Consider the following 15,291-nt stretch of genomic DNA (forward strand, 5'->3'; position numbering starts at 1 on the left):
ATATATAGATGGACGGAGGGTCCGTGACGTCACCCATTGGTTTCTGCATAGTGAGAATGAGGCTAGTAGGAGGCGTTCCCCCGGCGCCATCTTGCTGGTGCTTACTCCTCCTCGGTTCTGGTTAACGAATCAATGGGCAAGGAGGAGGAGCGCGAGTCAAGACTGACAGCCTAACGATGCTCGCGGAGCTCAGCGTGTCCAGGTTAGCTCAGAGCTAAGGAGCTAGGCTACATGCTACCCGACGCTGCTAACCGGTTAGCGCTGTGCTGTAGCTGGTCGCGATCTTTACGAACTCACTAGAGGTAAGTAACCTTGAAACTACAACAACAAAACCTATGCTTTATCTATCATCATAATCATATGCTTACATGCCTCAAGTGGTTTTTAATGTTATTGTTACACAAATTACCGTTTATTTAACATCTAATGAAAAGATTGAAGCAAGTTAACTAGAGAGTTGTGTTTAGTTGTGACTTGATTTTAATAAGTTAATATCAATACACTATATAGCGTCCGTTTTCCTATAAAAGGCCGCTAAGAGGCTTAAGTGGGCTCCAGGCTGCTACGCGTCGTACAATGAATCCAAGTCCGTTGATGAATATAGTTTGAGAATTTTATTGCTGTAGACCGAATGACAATTGATGAATGCAAACATGGTTGTTTGACGATGATGACGACGACGACGACGACGACGGTAAACAGAAACTATAATCAGGTGCGCCACTAACCCCCTTTCTCCCCCTCCGCTGATCTGACTGCCCCGGTATATAGATTAAGCCACACCCATGTGTCAATCAAACGGAAGTGACATGATCCAAAACAGTGTGACTAACCTTTCAAAATAAACAATAAACAAACAGACCAAATATGCATTTTGGCCCCTACAATTCCGGCCCCTAATTATTATGTTTCAAATAATAATTACAAATTTGACATAACAATCAACATAGTATGTAAATATATTTTCTTTCTTCATTATTTGTAATCCGATATACGTTGTCCAAGGAAAGAGTGATTAATCAAAGTCAAGTGTTCAGGAACAAAGTCAAGGGGTCAAAAGTCAGTTTGCGTCAGTCAATGATCCGCTGCCTCCAGTAGTAGGCAGACTTTGGTGATGGGCCTGGTCAGAAATCCGGTCTTTGACTTGATCCGAAGCTGACGTACAAGTCCCTTTTTGTCCATAATGGTCTCCACAATCCTTCCAGTCAACCAGGAGTTGCGAGGCGCTGAATCATCCACAATGATGACGATGTCTCCTGGTGTGAAGTTGCGTCTTATGTTGGACCATTTCTGTCGTTCCTCCACCTGCGGCGAGCATATAGGTCTTCCTTCTGAAACTGTCCTGGTGGCAGGGATGGCGTGCTTTTGAGAAGCAGAAGGTGATTTGGTGTGAGTGCTTCAAGGTCGTTGGGATCTGTAGAAGCCTTTGTGATTGGACGACTGTTGAGAATAGCTTCGGCTTCACATAAGACTGTGTGGAGTCCCTCCTCATCCAGACTTTGCACATTTAGTGTTGAGTTGAGAACCTTCCGCACTGATCTGATTAATCTTTCCCACACACCTCCATGGTGTGAGCCAGCAGGGGGATTGAATATCCAGTTTATTCCCTTTTGAAGCAGTATGTCATGGATCTCACCTTGATTCCATCCTTCAATAGCTTCCTTCAACTCGCGCTGTGCTCCCACAAAATTGGTTCCATTGTCTGATCGTATTTCCTTTACTTGGCCTCGTCTGGCTATGAAGCGCCGAAGGGCATGGATGAAAGAGTCTGTGTCAAGCGATGAGGCCATTTCAAGGTGAATTGCTCTTGTAGCCAAACAGGTGAAAATAACACCATATCGCTTCACGACACTTCTGCCACGCTTCACTCCAAAGGGTCCAAAGTAATCGACTCCAACGTTTGTGAATGGTGGTTCATCTGGAGAGACTCTATCCAGGGGTAGATCAGCCATCTGCTGTTGTCCAGGAATAGCATTTATACGCCGACAGACAACACATTTAGACAGGATTTTCCTGATCAATACTGTGGCGCCAGGAATCCAATATTTCTGACGCAGTCTAGATAGCATATGGTTGCGACCACCATGTCCCACCTCCCCATGAATATGTCGTAAAAGGAGGTCAGCAATGTGAAAGTCTTTGGCCAGAATGACAGGATGTTTCATTTCTTCTGGCATTGCTGCTCTGCTTAGGCGACCACCAACTCTTAACACATCTTTGTTCAAGATGGTGTTGATAGCTTGTGGGCTGAACTGGCCAGTGTTGTCTTCAGCACATTTTCTCAGGGCAAAATTTGCACAACTTGGAGATGATGTTGCTCCAAATAAATGCACCGTCATTCTGTATTCCACCATGTTCTGACTGTAATCTCCATCAGGCCACCAGACGAACCGTAGCAGGTCCCGATCTTCATTTGGTACTTGTACTTGGAGGAACATTGCTTCGATATCCGCAGCGATGACAACAGGTTCTTTACGGAATCTAGCTATGACTCCAATCAAGGTGCTGGTGAGGTCTGGTCCCTGTAAGAGCTGAGAGTTCAGTGAAACTCCCTGATATGTTGCTCCACAGTCGAACACCACTCTAAGTTTTTTCTTTTGTGGATGCAAAACTCCATGGTGTGGTAGATACCATTTTCTGCCATCCCTACGTTCCAAGATTCCTTCTGGTACTTCCTCTGCATAGCCCTTGGATATCATGTCAAACATGAAGTTGGTGTACTCCAAGTGATAGCATGGATCTCTCTGGAAACGCCCTTTTAAGTTTAGTGTCCTCTGTTCAGCGCAGTTCTTATTGTCAGGCAAGCAGATTTCCCTGTCCTTCAATGGTAAACCAAAGCAGTAATGTCCATTAACTAGCTTTGCAGATGTTGATACCAAATCCAAGAACTGCTGATCTTCTTTTGAAGGTTCTTGGTCATCTTTGACACACTCAGGAAAGTCAATCTTGAACTGCTGCTCCCATTGCTCATCAAGTGTAACAACTGATATCCTGTTAACACTGATTTCTGACTGCTCCTGAGCATAATCACTTTTTCCTCCCAGAGGTCCGTTAACTGTCCAGCCGAGCATTGTTTTGACGGCATATGGTCCATCTCCCACACTCCTGATGACTTGAAGTGGTTCCAGAGCCTTTGGTACATCGGCGCCAATCAATCTCACAGTCAAGTTCAGGTACGTGAATATTCTTTAAATGATGCCACTGATTGATGTCATTTTGATGTGGGATGTTCCCTTTGTGCACAGGCATAGTCTTCTGAGTGTACACACATGGGAGATCACAGAAATCAGTGCCATGAAGTCCTGTAACCTCTAGGCCTGAAACAATGCTGGTTTCAACGACCTTCCTTTGACCCATTGTTCTCAGAAGAATATTTGATTTTCTTCCCTGGAGATTGAGCTTATTCATTAGCCCCAATGTGCAAAATGACGCAGTGCTTCCCGGGTCAAGGAATGCATATGTATGCACTGTTGTATTCCCCTTCTTGGCCTTTACTTTCACAGGCACTATGGAGAGTTTGCAATTGTCTTCACCGGCCCCAGTAAGACCACTTGTCTGTACCGAGGCTATGGCTCTGATGTCAGCTTCTTCCTTTGTTTGAGCTTGATGTTTGTCCATTTCAAATCTTCTTTGGTGGATATGCAGCATCTGAGGATGCTTCAAATTGCATATGTTGCAGCTGAGTCGCTTCCTGCAGTCCTTGCTCATGTGTCCTTTCTGCAGACAACCAAAGCAGGCTCCATTTTCTTTAAGGAAAGCGATTTTCTCATGATGTGCTTTCTTTTCCAATAGGAAACACACCTCCAAAGCATGTCCACCTCCACAGAACAAACACCTTTTTACAGCCGGCCAACTCTCCATTTTCCTAGGTCCATTTCCATTTTTCTCATGTGCAACTGTCACAGTGGTTGCAAATGTACTTCCTTTGATTTTTGGATGAGGTGGTTTTGACATAAAACCTCTTCCATCCTTGCTTGGTGTGGGAGTGTCTCTGATGTCTCCAAATACTGGATCAGTTGCAATCCTCACCTGTTTTTCAAGGTAATTTACCAGATCCCTGAAGGTAGCTCTTTGGTTGTACCTTTCCTGAAAATCACATGCCACAGATCTCCATTTATCCCTGCTAATTATAATTAGCAGGTTAGCAGACATGTTGAGCTCTTGCATGTTGTTGACATCTTCCATGGCATTGCAACATCCTCTTAGAAACAGAGTGTATGCTTGTAGTGTTTTTGTGTCATCTGGTTTAATTGACGACCGTGAAAGAGCCTTCTCCATGTAGGCTGTAGCAATTTTATGCTCGTTGCCAAAGTGCTCCTGCAGTAAGGATTTTGCCTTCCTGAATCCTCTATCTGCGGTCATATGAAGGCAGCTCCTCACCATTTCTCTTGGTTGTGCTTCGGTATATTGTTCCAGATAATAAAGACAATCTGTGGGGTTTGGTTTCTTGCTTTCGATGTTGTGTTCAAAGGATTTTATGAATGTTTGAAATTGAAGTGGGTCACCATCAAAACGACGAATCTCCTTCTTGGGCATTAAAGAGAGAGACTGTTGTTGAACCATTAATGCAGTGATGTCATTTTGCTTTTCCATGATGTTAAGCATGTTGCTCTGTTCACCATTGCTTGGAGCAGGCAATGTTGTTGGTATTGTAACATGTGCATCCATAGTTAATGTATTTGACTGAATTGTCACTGGCACTGTGGGTTTGATTAATGTCTCCGTCAGCAGTGGCAATCATTTGTGTTTTCTTTTCACGTTGTTTTTTCTCCATATACGAGTTCATACCATCTGACACTCTTGATCTGTGGCTACGCACACCAGATCTACTTGAGGCTCCAAGAATCTTCATTTTTGCCATTGTAGCAGCAAGATTTCCATCCAGCTCCAGTTGCTCTTTTTTCCTCCTTAGCTCCTCCTCTTGTGCTTCTATGGCATGTTTATCTTTTAGCATTTGTTGTATTACAATAAGAGCAGCCATTTCAGCCTCAGCCTTGATGCATGCAGATGAGGTGGTGGAAAATCTTGAGCATGAAGAATGTGATTTGTGACTCCTGTTGGTAATATTTGACACACTGTCACTTGGCTTTATTTCATCCTGCATGTCAGATATTGCTTTATTCTGTTGGGAAGGAATGGCAGCTGGAACATCAGAGTGTGGTATATTTTCCTTTAATTCAACAGGTGCAACAGGTGCTCCCTCTTCAGGTGGAATGGGAGAGATGACTGATTGTGCAGCAAACACATCTTCAGTCACCTTTCTTGCTTGTTGAAAGTGTCTTTCAATCTCAGAGAGCCATGTCTTTACATCATCACTGAAGTCTGTGTTGTGTTTTATTATGCGTCCAAACCACTCCTTTTGTGTTACCTTTTCCTCTTTGGGAAGTAAAACAATCACTGACTCATGTGCTGCATTTGCATTTTCATACAGTTGTTTGAGTTCATTCAGTTTGAATTGCACTTTCTTTGCATTTTCATCATTTTTCATGAGCCCTTTAATTTCACGTGAGAGCTCTTTCATTTTTTTCACATTAAATTGACATTGCTTTTGAAGAGTTTCCATTTTGCAAGCCAGCGCTTTGGCTGTAAGCTTGACCGTTCTCTTCTCCGTAATTTCCATTTCATTTGAGTCACTCATTATGTGAACTTTCAACGTGCACAATTCACCAAAGCACAGAGCAACACACACAATGCAATCCGCAATGACATTGATTCAGTCACAATGCGATTTTCAACACAACAGCACAGCACAGCAAACGGCGGCCACTGCTCATCACGCAGTCCTCCAATCAGCCCAAACAATTGCCGATCGCGACAAACCAAGCACGCGCAACACAAGCCCAAACAGTCCCCAATGGACAAAACGGCAGCCTTTCCAAACTGTGTTCAACTTCAAACAACTACACAGAAGGATTAACAAACATACCGATTCAGATGGCTGTGATGCGCTGCTGTCACTTCCGCGTTACACCGCTGCTGCAGTCAATTATGTGTCTCTGATCCCAGGCGTCCGCAGAAGAGTCCCCTGTTGCATAGTTCGTTCCGTCCAAAACATCGAGATCCAAACGATAAGAGCAACGTTGAATCGCGTGGTGTTTTGGGATTATTTCTGTTTACTAAATATAGCGTCCGTTTTCCTATAAAAGGCCGCTAAGAGGCTTAAGTGGGCTCCAGGCTGCTACGCGTCGTACAATGAATCCAAGTCCGTTGATGAATATAGTTTGAGAATTTTATTGCTGTAGACCGAATGACAATTGATGAATGCAAACATGGTTGTTTGACGATGACGACGACGACGGTAAACAGAAAATATAATCAGGTGCGCCACTAACCCCCTTTCTCCCCCTCCGCTGATCTGACTGCCCCGGTATATAGATTAAGCCACACCCATGTGTCAATCAAACGGAAGTGACATGATCCAAAACAGTGTGACTAACCTTTCAAAATAAACAATAAACAAACAGACCAAATATGCATTTTGGCCCCTACACACTACATGTGTAAGCTGCATGTGATAGTAACTGTTTCACAAATGTGCTGATACAGGCTGGTATATCCTCCATTCCCACCTCGTTTATTTAGCCTTTTATGGAATTTTAGAGTGAATTGGACAGATTAGATTATTAGATAATAATCTCCACACACCAGTGTTGTAAACAGTTCTCATTAATTATATAATTATTTTTCCACAGAGGGAAGTGGAGAGACTTTATGTGGACTGTTTTCAACAACTCTGTGGGAGATTATCACCTTGAATATTACAGATGAGGTAGAAATACATTTTATCTATTTGTACTATGTTTTATTTCTGTCAGTACATTACATTTCATTTGGCTGACACTTTGATCCAAACTTACTTACAATATGTGGTTCAACTATGAGGGTACAAACCCAGAGCCCAGTACATCGGTTCTGTCTGAAATCTGTGGTGCTGAACACAGAATAAACTGTAAGAACCAGTCTTTGCTGGAACATACACAACATAAGACATTATTTTATAATGAGTTTCTTCTTTTCCTTAGATGAAGCACTGCAGCACCGGATCTGTCCTCAGCAGCAACATGGTGGAGATCGGCAGCTTCAGGCTGGTCATCACGAGGACGACCTGCACAAGCTTCATCGGCCCAACACTTCACGTTTCTCCCTCAACTAAAGATGGCCTGCAACTGTCTAGAGTTGGCAATCATTGCTATGTATCATGGATAATAGATTTAATTTCTATATTCATTATGGTTGGTTAAAAAAATTATTATCTTTTACAATCTGATACACTTAAGATAAAAACCCAGTGCTTTATTTTTCTAATTCCCCATAAGAGACAGAACACCGTTCTTCAGGCTCGTCCGTCCCTAATAAAATGACAGGAGACATAAAAGAATGGCATTATTGTATAGGAAGTGTAACTTATGAACAAAGTTTCTGTCCAAAAAATTCTGTGGATATTCAACTCTGTATTTGAATTAAACAGTGCACTACCAAGACAATGCAGTATGGAGTTCTTCCACATTATCTTTGCTTTGATTGTTTGTAAGGTATGAAAACAGGTCTGCTCCTGGAGTCAGTGCATAGGTGATGAAACTTAGTGTTCAGTCTTGTTGGAGTCCTGTTCTGTCTCCTCATGTTGGACATCCACTGGTGCAGGCTGTCTGAGTCACCTGGAGGAAAACTCGAAAACACACCGATATGTGATACGCTGATTTTACAAAATTCATTGTAAATAGAGTAGAAATGTACAGTACACAGTTCATGCTAAAATTGTAGTTGCTATGTAACAATCAAGTTGCTTGATTTCTCAGAAGTTATTAAAACATTTCTGTGTACCCTTTTGTCATTGCTCAAGTGTTGTCTCTCAAGTGTTGACTGCAGAGGCTCGGAATCCAGTTCTGTCTCTTCATGTTGATCACCCACAGGTCTAGCCTCTCAGGATCACCTAGAGGAAAACTAAACGAATAAAAAATACGTAAAAAACATCTGTCAGGTTACCATCTTCATACTTATGTATATGCAAACAATAAAATGTCAATAACTTCAGTCTTTTTAGATATCCCAGTTCACATAATCCATCTGTTGCATTACCTCTTTGTGTTATTTCATATTCATATAGTTACTATTTCATGCCATGTTCACGTTTCTAACAAACAAGGGAGATAAGTTTAATAGAGTTTGAAAGTGAACATTTATGGAACACAAACTTAGTATTCACTGTAACCACAGATGACATCTAGTGAAACAAATATGTATAAATATAATAACTATTATTATTATCAACTACCCTTGCCAGATGTATATAGCCTTAACATTAACAAATAGGGTTAGTCTCGATGATAAAACTCATGCTAAAGAGATAATATAACATCATTTAAGCTTTCATTCCTGTGACCAGGCTTACATATTTGCGCAGTAGTTTTATATGACGCACCAACATTGATCGCTGTAACTAATAATCCCCATGTCTACATTGAAACACTTCTCCACTATGTCTAAAGTGCGCACCGGTTTACTGTCACTAGCATTGACGCTCCATAATGTAGCATGAGGACCGCATCGGGCTGTGCTGCTCAGAGAGGAACCTACAGGCTATGCGGTGAACACAAGCTTAAACAACATTAGCTTAATCTCGACATAAGCTAACAAGCCATGCATCGTGAGCAACACTACCTGCTAATCATTGCTACGCTTCTAATATATGAATTAAATAAAAATCGATTTTCACTCACCGGAAGAACTTGACAACAGAGCTGTGAGACGGTCTGTTAGTTCAATGAACTGCACAGCCAGCCATGGTTTGTGTCGAGTGAATCGACGGGGATCCGCCGACATGAAGCTACGAGTGGACCGAGCAGCTTGCAGGTGACTTGAGGGGAGCTAACGAGGCTAGTGACAAGCTGTGCCCGCATCGGAGCCTGTGCCCAGGTGTCAATCAATAGACCACGCCCCTAATTATGCGTAATTTTAAACCTCAATATCGCTTAAACGGGAGAGTTAGAAAAAAATTCACCCCCCTCAGAGTTGTCATGAATAAATAACCTCGCGATTGAGACTAAAACCAAAGGTTGAACCATGCTGTAAACAGGTTTAATTCTGCTCTAAAGTTGGGCATTTTAACATTGGAGTCAATGGGACTTTCTGTTTCTTGGAGCCAGCCTCTAGTGGCCACCCAGTAAACTGCAGCTTTTTACACTTCCGTATCGGCCTCATCGCTCAGCCCAGGATGTTGCCCCTTGGGAGCCACCTAGCTTAGCACGTAGCTTAGCCTTAACGAGCAGTCCCCAGACTAGTCCCGTGCAGCCGGGAGCCCAGGGCAGCTGGGTGACAACCCGGAGGGGGCATAGTGCTAGACTTAAAAAGCCCACGATTAAAGAGCCACCAGCTCACGTTTCAAATAGATTCTCTCCACTCAGCGAGGCACCCGCTGATAAACAAACTCTGATTATTGGCGACTCGGTTCTGAGAAACGTCAGGTTAGCGACACCAGCGACCATAGTTAATTGTATCCCAGGGGCCAGAGCCGGCGACATCGAATCTAAACTTAAGTTAATGGCTAAAACTAAAAAAGGTAAATACAATAAAATCGTAATTCACGTTGGCAGCAACGACTCCCGGCTTCGTATGTCGGAGGTCACTAAATTGAATGTTGAGTCAGTGTGTGCTTTTGCTAAAACGATGTCGGACACAGTAGTTTTCTCTGGCCCGCTCCCTAATACAACAGGTGATGACATGTTTAGCCGCATGTTGTCTTTTAAAAGCTGGCTGTCGAGGTGGTGTCCTGTAAACGGCGTGGGCTTTATAGATAATTGGCTAACTTTTTTGAGAAAACCTGGTCTTGTTAGGAGAGACGCGATCATCCCACCTGGGATGGAGCAGCTCTCTTATCTAGGAATATTACTAAGTCTATAACAGACAACCCATAGTTGGGACCAGGAAGCAGAGCTGCAGTGCTAAACACTTCTCTGCGCTCCCTCTGGATCAGTCACAAAACCCCATAGAGATTGTGTCTGTTCACCGTCCGATTAAATTATTGAAATTAAACAATAACAGAGCAAGAACTCCACACAAAAATTCGATACAAATTAAAACAACCTCTGAAACAATACAGGAAACCCAGACTTTTAAATGTGGTCTTTTAAACATTAGATCACTGGCAAAAAAGGCTCTTTTAGTTAATGAACTAGTCTCAGATTACAACATAGATTTATTGTCCCTCACTGAGACGTGGCTGCATCCTGATGATTATGTCAGTCTAAATGAATCTACTCCCCCCAGTCATATCAATTCACAGGTTCCTAGAGAAATTGGGCGAGGAGGTGGAGTTGCTGCTATTTTTAACTCCAGTCTATCAATTAATCCTAAACCTAAACTCAGCTACAAGTCATTTGAATGTCTGGTTCTTAGTCTTCCACGCCAATCCAGGAACCACCAACAGTTAAATCTAGAATAGAATTTAAAATTCTCCTCCTGACCTTCAAGGCCCTTAATAATATAGCGTCTTTATACCTTAAAGAGCTGTTAATACCTTATAAACCCACTAGAGCACTCCGCTCCCAGAATTCAAGCCTACTTGTCATCCCTAAATTCTCTAAAAGTAGAGTAGGAGCCAGAGCTTTTAGCCATCAAGCCCCTCGGCTGTGGAATAATCTACCACTTTCAGTTTGGGAGGCAGTCACCATCTGTTCGTTTAAGAGTAGGCTCAAAACCTTCCTTTTTGATAAAGCTTGTAGTTAGAGCTAATTAGTGCGGCAGAACGTAAGTTGTTCTATTTTATGACACATGACACACGGAGCTTCTCTTTCCAGCTTCTCCTTCCTCTTCTCCATCCCTATCCCCCTTCCCCGGAATCCCTTTGCTTTATCATCCGCAGATCCAGGGCCTCTGTGGCCGCACCATGGATTGCGGTTTGTGGATCGGGGGGTCGCTGTGTTGGATCCAGTGTGGCGGATTCTGAGTCATGTGGGCTGATCGTGGTGCTGGTGGCAGACCCTGTGTCGCGTTGGCATTGGGCATGGGCGGTGGACCAGGACCGCGGTGGTGGCTTGTGATGGGTCCTCCTGGTGGGCGGCGGTGGACGGTGATTGAGGACTGGAGTGGCGTCTGGTCTGGATGGTGGATCGTGGTCTAGATGGTTGCTGAGCATGGACTGTGCTTGCAGCGGGACTGCTTGGCATGTAATGTTGGGGTTGTCCTTCGGGATGTCTACCCTCATCAATGCTGCTAGAGACTTTGATTATTGATGATGTTTTCCTGCACGTGGCATCTATTGCACTTCTGTCTGTCCTGGGAGAGGGATCCCTCACATGTGGCTCTCTCTGAGGTTTCTACATATTTTTACCCTGTTAAAAGGTTTTTTTTGTAGTTTTTCCTTACTCTTGCTGAAGGTTAAGGACAGAGGATGTCACACCCTGTTAAAGCCCTATGAGATGAATTGTAATTTGTGAATATGGGCTATACAAATAAAATTTGATTGATTGATTGAAAAACAACTTGTACAAAAGGGTAATTTCAGTTCATAAAATAAGAGATGATAGCTGCCACATCAGCCTCCTAGAGTCATAACAGTTCTATAATCTGTTACATTTTCAGTTACAGGATATGAACCAGCCATAGTTCACAGGACTGTCGTGACCCAGGATGGTTAGCTGACTTGAAATCTTAAGAGTGGATTCCGAGGTTGCTTTTACAAGAGGGAGAGGCTGAAAAAGACTGACTATGTCAGTCGAAAGTTATAAAAATCTATATTGAATCGGTGATTACAAATGCAAAGACGATGTCTGACTCCGTGATTTTAAACTCTGGACCCCCGCCTTATATGACCAGGGATGACATGTATAGCCACACAAGTTTCAGGGAAAACCTGGTCTGACTAGGAGAGATTACATTCATCCAACTTTGGTTGGAGCGGCTCTCATATCTAGAAATATGACAAAAAAATGTATGGGGGGTTGGTTTTTAGTGACAGTCCAGTAGTCCACACTGTGACAATACAGAGTTGAGACCAGGAGGCAGAGTTGCAGTCTTACACGCTTCTCTGCACGTCTATTAGAGCAGTCACCCTCACAATATCCCTCACACTATCCTATAGAAACTGTGACTGCCCCCAGACCACATAAATGAATTAATTCAAAGGCTAAAATCAATAAAAAAAAAGAAGAAGAACATTTTATTAAATATCAGGCCACTCAATCCAAAATCCCTACATATTAATGATGTGATTATTGACCATCAGATTGATTTAATATGTCTAACTGAAATATTTTGGCAAAATGGTGAAAATGTAGATTTAAATGAAGCAGCGCCCCCCACCCATATTATGACTCATATTTCTCAAAGCGAATGCAGAGGTGGAGGGGTTAGAGCAACCTCTAAATCTGATATATCTATGAACCCTTGACCTAAAGGTAGTTACAACTCGTTGGAAAATCTCATGATCATCCCCGTACAACCAAGCCTGAAATCACATAAACCAGTTAATCTAGTTATCATATATCATCCGCCTGCCCCTTACTTGGAATGTTTATCTGAATTCTCTGAAATAAAATCTTCTTCCTTAAATGCACAGACAAAAAATGATATCCAAACATATGGACAATGAATTTAGGAAAGAAATAAACACTCAAGTTTCATTCAGAGCCCCTTGTGTGAGAGCAGCTTCCTGGATGGTTCTCACCTCTGCCTAGCCTTGTACCCGGCCCCAGGTGCTTTCTGGTCACTCTGAAGATCAACACATCTGACTTGAATCCAGGTACACATTTTGGCTCCTCTGTGCTCTCTAAAGCTGAGGCCTAGAAGGGAAAACCATAGTGTCAGTCCAATCATGGAAAATGTGTAATCAGTCACCTAATATATTTATATATTAACGCCAAAGACATCAGAAAAACACTCGAAACTATTTATTTAACATGTGATTAAGACTTAAGGCAGTCTGCGGCTTCATGGCCACTTAATGAAGATGCTTTGGCTTCACTTCTGAACTGCACTCTTGTCGTCCATCTATCTATACAGTTCATTTGTTTTACATAAAAACGGAAATGGGTGGACATCAAAAGAAACAATCCCAGCCGCAACTGGAAATCTTACCTGAAATACGATTAATAAAATGCCCACAGCCATGAACCAAGTGGGCGCCATCTGCTCATAAATCATTTGTCTTCATTCCTCACAATGAAACTAACAAAAATGAGTGATTGTCCTTATAAATATGGCCCTTAAATTGTTGTGGCTCCATTGTCTTGCTTCTTGAAGCTGGTTTCAGAGAGAGTGAGTCCAGCAGGAAATAATGTTTCTGAGCTGAGTGAGCTGCTTGATGACAATCACCAGCCATCCGGATCATCATTGCGGATCAAGCTCACTGAATTTTATTTAGCTTCAAAAGCATGTTCAGCGTGTTAAAGACATAGTGCTAAAAACATTTGAAATATCTATTACAGCAACAGATCATAAATTAGTTTGGCTACTAGGCTCTGACTTCATCACAAGATTTCAATAATATAATGGGGGAGTGGTGAGGACATATGCCTACAGACCATGCCGATACTAAATTTGTAGAATTTGTGAAGAGGTCAAATATTTTAAAAACATTTAAAAAAAAAGATAATTTTAAGTCTTAAAATGAGTAATTTGGCAAGGTAGCTGTGGTATAAATTGGATTATCAATTAAAAAAAAATCAATTGCGCCTGGTGGGGGCAGATGGTCTCTGCTCCGATTCTAAACCTCCTCCAAGCCCCCACCTTTCGGGTTCTACACTTGTAAGCCAATCAGAAGATGGCCAAATTCTTGTTTTGCCCGATTGGCCGGTGACTGTAGAACGGCACGCTGATTGGCTTGCTGCTCAGGTTGAATGGGGTCAGCGCGAAGGCTCTGTTCATTCTGCCGGTGAACTTCGCAAGAAACACACATCAAACGGGAGAATAAAGATCAACACTACCAAGCGAGATGTGAGCATCTAATGTGCATGTTTAGTGTTCTTTTTCTGCTGTTTGCTTGTTTCTGTCGAGTGTCACGGTTAAACAATGCATGTACAGTAAGGTCATTGTAATGTCGGCGCCTTATTCCGGCGTAATTCACCGCGAAAAGTCATTTTTTCCACGGTCAATAATGTCCTTACAGACCGCTAGCTTAATCGCGGGCTCCATGTGCTTTTACGCCGGGTAGAGGGAGGTTTTCACGGGCAATAATGTCCGTACAGACCGCTAGCTTGATCGCGGGCTCCATGTACTTTTACGCCAGGTAGAGGGAGTGTTTCACGGTGAAAAATGTCCGTACAGACCGCTAGCTTGATCGCGGGCTCCCTGTACTTTTACGCCGGGAAAGGGTTGTGTTTCACGGTCAAAACTCTCCGTACACTACGCTCACATCAACCCGGCCTCATGTAAATTCTGCTAACTGTACAGGAGTATATGTGTTGTATCCAGAAATGGGCAAAAATACATCAAAATGTTTTTCATACAAGACACAAAATACCCCGCCAAATAAATGTATTCAAATAAAATACAAAACACTGGTGCCAGAAAATGTAATACAATATAATACATGTATTTAAAAAAAGGGAAATACTTTTTCTCGATTTGGATGAACTTTTAACATTAAAAAACAAACCAAACCCCCCCCATTAAAACAAGAAAATATGCATCACATGTGAATAGCATCACACATTAGGCCTATGTATACTATAACAGCAAAAGATGTATATACACAGGTAAAGAGCCTAAATAAATGACTGTACATCAAGTTCTGCACAGAAAAATGAATAAAGGTCAAGGGTCAAGATTAAATCAAATCTTCACAGACTATTTTAAATACAAAAGTACTCTGCTCTTAAGTATCTTGTCACAAATTACGTATTAATCGCCTTCTACTGTAAATATCTATATTATCTCCATGGACTGGTTGTATTCATATTCTTTTATGTGTGTCACTGTTTTGTCACATCTAACGTTGCAGGTTGTCTGCTAAATGTCTTTGCAGAATGGATTTCCGTCCAGTTTTCAGGTTCCTGCCGTCATCCACCACACTGATGCTCAAGGCCTCAAACGATGCTGTTAAGGTGGCCCAACAGAGCCGTAGGCCCACCACGTCTTTCACCGTGAAGGGACCAGAGGCGGTGAGGGAGGAGGCCAAGGCCCGCATCCTCCAGGCTGAAGGAGACCCTGAGTGCTGGCAGCTGGTGCTCAGTGAGAGCCAGCTCCAGTTTGGCCAGTACCGGGGTCAAACCTTCAAGTGGCTCCTCAGCCATGATGTGGGCTACGCGTGTGGGATCCTTGTGTCCCACATGCAGGAGAGGGAAGCCGGGGACAGCT

General features: G+C 42.7%; 1 protein-coding gene and 1 long non-coding RNA gene across 2 annotated transcripts in view; one reads left to right on the plus strand and one right to left on the minus strand.

The window, feature by feature from the left end:
- LOC133966722 (B-cadherin-like) overlaps positions 1-15,291 on the minus strand; it is a 57,230-nt gene that overhangs the window by 12,951 nt on the left and 28,988 nt on the right. Inside the window, exon 2 of the mRNA XM_062401764.1 lies at positions 12,662-12,776. The gene's annotated coding sequence lies outside the window, so the exon portion shown is untranslated. The remainder of the gene's footprint in view (positions 1-12,661; positions 12,777-15,291) is intronic.
- Positions 63-7,484, plus strand: LOC133966724 (uncharacterized). Its single transcript, XR_009923976.1, has 3 exons — positions 63-302; positions 3,045-3,173; positions 7,023-7,484. It is a non-coding gene; the product is annotated as an uncharacterized LOC133966724 (long non-coding RNA).

This window comes from Platichthys flesus, chromosome 12 (genome assembly GCF_949316205.1).
Source record: "Platichthys flesus chromosome 12, fPlaFle2.1, whole genome shotgun sequence".
Lineage (NCBI taxonomy): Eukaryota > Metazoa > Chordata > Actinopteri > Pleuronectiformes > Pleuronectidae > Platichthys > Platichthys flesus.